The following is a 5,815-nucleotide window of genomic DNA, read 5'->3' as shown; positions in this document are numbered from 1 at the left end:
CGACGGCCGGCTTCCCAGTCTCGCCGCAGGAGGACCAGCGTCCGCAGGACCGGCCTCGGCGCTCCCGTCCGCAGAGGTTCTTTGTGTCCTGTGTCCGCCAGTTCTCCAGGCGTCTGAGGAAGTCTCCGGAGCCAAGTTCTGGACATCTGAAGGCCCACAAGTAATTTTGGCAGTTATTAAAAGTGATCTTTTACACAAGACAGCTTTGTTCTTGTTGTTACAAATGAACAATATTGATACATTTTCAGTGCAAGTAAATCAAGGATGACATTCCCCTTGGTTTTTTTATTTTTGTGAATGTGGCTCAAGCATATCACCGTATTTAAAGGAGTCTGCTTGATACCAGATGGTTGAAAATTGTTTACAGATAACAGGACAGGAGAAAAACTCAAGAAATCCTGCTACGCTGTCGTGCATTATGTCTTAACTTCTGCTTTCAGGCACGAGCTGGTCTCAGCCCAACACTGACACGAAGACTGATCTGTAAGTAATCACAGTGGAACCACTGAGTGGTGTAGCTTTGGGAATCCTTTGTTCTCACCCATCATTTAAAACATCCAGAGGCTCCTAGGTGGTTCCGTCAGTTGAGCATCCAACTTCGGCTCAGGTCATGGTCTCACGGTTTGTGAGTTCGAGCTCCGTGTTGGGGTCTCTGCTGTTAGCACAGCCCATTTCAAATCATCTGTCCTCCTCGCTCTGCCCCTCCTCTGCTGGTTCTCTCTCTCTCAAAATAAATAAATAAAACTTAAAAAATAATCAAGTCACTGAGGCTCAGTAGGGTGTCCAACTCTTGATTTCAGCTCTGGTCGTGGTCTCACGGTTCAGGGGTTCAAACCCTGTGTCGGACTCTGTGCTAACAGCTGAGAGCTGGAGCCTGCTTCCAATTCTGTATCTCCTCTTTCTCTGTCCCTCCCTGACTCATGCACTGTCACTGCCCCCCCAAAAGTAAATATTTTAAAAATTCCTTTATTAAAAAAATAAAAAATACTTAGACATTGAATTAGATTGAACCAGGTGGAATAGTCTACAGGTCAAAAATGATCAAATATGGCCATTTTATATAGTTCAATCTAAAATTAAATGTAATGTGCCTTTTTCACGAAGATGGCACCAAAGGCGAAGAAGGAAGCCCCTGCCCCTCCCAAAGCCGAAGCCAAAGCAAAGACTTTGAAGGCCAAGAAAGCAGTACTGAAAGGCGTCCATAGTCATAACAAAAAGAAAATCCGCAAGTCACCTACATTCCGACGGCCCACGACTCTGCGTCTCTGAAGGCAGCCCAAATGTCCTCGAAAGAGCGCCCCCAGGAGAAGCAAGCGTGACCACTGTGCCATCATCAAGTTCCCGCTGACAACCGAGTCAGCCATGAAGAAAATAGAAGATAACAACACTCTTGTGTTCATTGTGGATGTCAAGGCCAACAAGCACCAGATCAAACAGGCTGTGAGAAAGCTCTATGACATTGACGTGGCCAAGGTCAACCCTCTGAGCAGGCCCGCTGGAGAAAAGAAAGCGTATGTTCCACTGGCTCCTGACTACAATGCTTTGGATGCTGCCACCACAACTGGGATCATCTGAACGCGTCCAGCTGGCTGAATCTAAATATACTTTATATTCACCAAAAAAATAATAAATTAATTAATTAAATTAAATTAAATTAAATGGAATGTTTCTGAGGCTACTAGGTGATAGTTCCTAAATTATTTTAACAAAGTTTAGATTAGATGATCAGTTACTTTCTAAGAATACTAAATATGCCCCCAGTGGACTTCCGAAACAAGTGGGAGAGACCAGTGTGGACCTCCTCTCAGTGAGCCTGTGCCCACTCAGTGCTTGGGCCTCTGCTGACGCTGGGGATACTCGGGCCATTCAGTCACTCGTCCTCCATCAGGAGCCGCGATTGGTGCACGTTCGTAACTGATGCTGGAAACCTAATTCTCAACCCTGTGACTCACTGAATGCTGAATGTCCTTTGAAACTCAGCTCTGATTCTTTGGAATGGAAGGTGTTTATTGTAGTTAAATTGGGCTGACTACACAGCCCAAGGAGATGCAGGCTTCACATGCTGGACTCATGTGCTGAAGTGCCAACCCCTAGAACTCTAGAAGGTGACTTTATTTGGAGATGGGGCCTTTACTGAGGTGATTGAGGCAATGTGAGGTCATATGTGGGGGCCCTAACCCAGTGTGACTGGTGTGCTCAGAAGAGGAGGAGATGAGGACCCAGACACGCACAGAGTGTGACCCACGTGAGGACGCCAGGAAGACGGCATCGACACAGCAGGAGGGAGGCCTCAGAGAAGACCACTGCCCATGCCTGCATCCCGACTTCCAGCCTCCAGGGCGGGGGCAGTTCTGTCGTTTAAGCCGCCGTCTCCGTGGTGTTTGTTACGCGGCCCGAGCTGACCAGCGTCCTCCCAGTGCTCCCACTGCACTCGAGCGTTGCTCCATACTGTTACCTCAGGCAGCACACGGCTTGGTTTTGCTGGTGTCTCCCCTTTACATAGACTGAAGAATGAAGAACGCGCTGCGTGCTGTCCCGGGACTCGCTGAGTGTGTTCAGCACACGCCTCACGTTGATCTGTGTTGACATGTGATGCTGCGGCTGTGTGGCAGCCTGCTGTGTGGACGCCACATGCTCCATCCCCCTGGCCTGGGGTGGACACTTGGATGGTTTACATTTGTGAGTAAATACAAGCACGTAGGGCCCATTTGGAAGTCTTTCTGGGCTGTGGAGGTTCGAGTAGAATTTATGGGCCTAGGGCACACACGGTTTCCTACTCAGTGACAGTGTTTCTAAACATGATTGCATCTGCATCCCCAGCAGCGGTGACCGAGAGCCCCCATTGCTCAGCGGCCGTGCCGACACTGAGTGCTGGCTGCAGTCTTGGCTTCCCAAATTTGGCAGGTGCGAGAGTGTCCCCGTGAGTTATCACGTGTTCTGCGCCATTTGTGTTCCTCTCAAGTGCTTGTGCATGTACGTATCTGTCTCCTACAGCAACTAAGCACACAGTGCTCTGCCCCTCGGTGTCCTTTCTTCTCCGTGATCCTGCCGTACCCTGTGTGCCTGGCACACAGAAGGGACCAACATATGCAGGCAACAGAAAGAAGAGGGGAGCGGACAGGAGGGGAGCGCCATGCCCCTCAGACCAGGAACAACCCAGGGGGGCGGCCCCACCTGTCAACGCAGTGCTGGTGGTTCTGGCTGTTGTGATCTGGCAGGGAGAAGAATCACGAGGTATTCAGACATGATCCATGCAAACAGCCTGATGGAATCCGTGGAAACAGCTGTGGGAATATTCCGTGAGCTCAGTGAGGCAGACAGTCGCCAGACGGGTCCACGAAAGCCGGCCCCATCTCCGTGCACCAGCAGCGAAGCAGCGGAACAATGGCAGGTGCCAGAGCATCAGATGCTGACGGGTGACCCGGAGAGAAAAGCGAGCCACCTGTTGTGTCCATCTCTCAGCGCCACAACAGCGCATCATCACAAGCCGGGGACCTGCAGCAACAGAAACTTGTTCCGGATCTGCCAGCATCTGAAATCAAGGTGTCGGCAGGGCACGCCCCTTCCAGAGGCTCGAGGGGAGCGTCCTTCCTGCCTCGTTAGTGTCTGTGAGCGTCAGGCGCCCCGCAGAGTTTCGTGGCTTATGGCTGCATCACGCCCATCTCGGCCTCCATTGTCACACTGCCTTCTCCTCCTCCCTCTCTGTCCTCTGTGGATCTCTTATCAGGACAGTTGCCATTGGATTCAGGCCCACCTGGATGATCTTCTCATCTCGAGACCTTCAAGTACAACTGCAGAGACCTCTGTTTCCAAATAAACTCACTTTCTCCGGCTCTGGGGACTAGGACATGGACTTAACGGGGGTCAGGGGGAGTGGCATGATTCAACACACTACACCTGCACACTGAAAACTACGAAATATTTCCAAGAAAACGTAGACCTAAAACGATAGAGATACACCTGTTTGTGAGTTGGAGGATTCAAGATTGTCAATGTGTCCATTCCGTCCAGATTGATGTCTACATTCCCTAGAATCCTAATCAAAGCCCAGGCAAGCTTTTCTTGTAGAACTTGACAAACTGATTCTGACATTCACATGGGAAGGCAAAGGGGATAAACAGGCAAAAGAACTTTGAAAAAGAACAAAGTTGGCAGGCTAACAATAACTGTTTCAAGAATTATTATAAAGCTACACTAACCAAAACTGTGTGGTGCTCAAATAAAGACAGGCAGGTACATGAATGGAACAGGATAGTCCGGAGTGAAACCCACACGCACATGGACACCTGAGTTTTGACAGAGGTGAAAAGGCAATGCGGAGAGGACAGTCTTTCAACAGATGGTGCTAGACCGGTTGGATATTTATAAGCAAAATGACAGTAGTTCAAAAAAAAAAACCCTTGGATCCATACTTTGCATATCTACAAAAATCAACTTCTGTCATTATTTTTTTAAGTTTATTTATTTTGAGAGAAAGAGTATGTGCATGAGCAGAGGAGGGGCAGAGAGAGAGAGAAAATCCCAAGCAGCCCCTGCCCCACATCAGGGCAGAGCTTGGTGCAGGGTTCAATCCCATGAACCGTGAGATTAGGACCTGAGCTGAAGTCAAGAGTCAGATGCTTAACTGGCCGAGTCACTCAGGTGCCCTTTACAAAAATGGACTTTCAAGTGTAAAATCTAAAACTATAAACTTTCTAAGAGAAGATCTGTGACCTTAGGTTAATCACAGATTTGGTGACTACAACAGCTAAGTTACAATCCCTTAAAGAACTTGATAATTTGGACTACATCAAGATTAAAATCTTCTCTTCAAAAGACACTGTTAAGAAAATGAAAAGACCAAGATTAGGAGAGACTCTGCAAAGCATGTATCTGGTAAAGAACTATTTGAAACATCTCAAAACTCAACAAGGTAAAACAAAAAATAGTCCAAAGTTATAAAAGTGCTTAAGATTTGAATACACCACCAAAAATACAGAATTGGCAAATAAGTCAATGAAAAGATGTTAAATATATTATTAGTCCTAGAAAGGCAAATGAATGTATACAGCAAAGGAAACAACCAACAAAATTAAAAGGCAACCACAATGGGAGAAATACTTGTAAATGACATGTTGGATAAAGGATTAGTATCCAGAATCTATAAAGAACTTGTCAAACTCAACACCCAAAAACCAAATAACCCAGTTAAGAAATGTGCAGAAGACATGAATAGACATTTTTCCAAAAAAGACATCCAGATCACAAACAGACACGTGAAAAGAAGCTCAACATCATCACTTATCAGGGAAATACAAATCAAAACCATAATATCACCTCACACCTGTCAGAATGGCGAAAATTCACAAGGCAAGAAACAACAGGTGTTGGTGAGGATGTGGAGAAAGGGGAATCCTCTTGCACTGTTAATGGGAATGCAAACTGGTGCAGCCATTCTGGAAAACAGTATGGAGGTTCTTCAAGAAACGAAAAATAGAATGACTCTATAACCCAGCGGTTGCACTACTAGGTGCAGTTGTATCCCAAAGAATACAAAAACACAGATCCGAAGGGGCACATGCACCTGAGGGCTTATAGCAGCGCTATCAACAATAGCCGAACTATGGAAAGAGCCCGAATGTCCATCAACTAATGAATGGATAAAGAAGATGTGGTTTATACATACAATGGAATATTATTCAGCCATCAAAAAATGAAATCTTGCCATTTGCAACAACATGGATGAAGCAAGAATGTATTATGCTAAGTGAAATAAGAGAAAGATGAATATATGATTTGGTGAAATTTAAGAAACAAATGAGCAAAGGTGGGGAAA

The 5,815-nt window shown here is 46.5% G+C and overlaps 1 pseudogene; it reads left to right on the top strand.

Annotated features, from left to right (window-relative positions):
- Positions 1-1,104: 1,104 nt before the first annotated feature.
- LOC115276506 lies at positions 1,105-1,575 on the top strand (annotated as a pseudogene).
- Positions 1,576-5,815: the final 4,240 nt, after the last annotated feature.

This window comes from Suricata suricatta, chromosome 13 (assembly GCF_006229205.1).
Source record: "Suricata suricatta isolate VVHF042 chromosome 13, meerkat_22Aug2017_6uvM2_HiC, whole genome shotgun sequence".
In the NCBI taxonomy this organism is placed as follows: domain Eukaryota; kingdom Metazoa; phylum Chordata; class Mammalia; order Carnivora; family Herpestidae; genus Suricata; species Suricata suricatta.
This window is presented reverse-complemented; position numbering and strand designations above follow the sequence as displayed.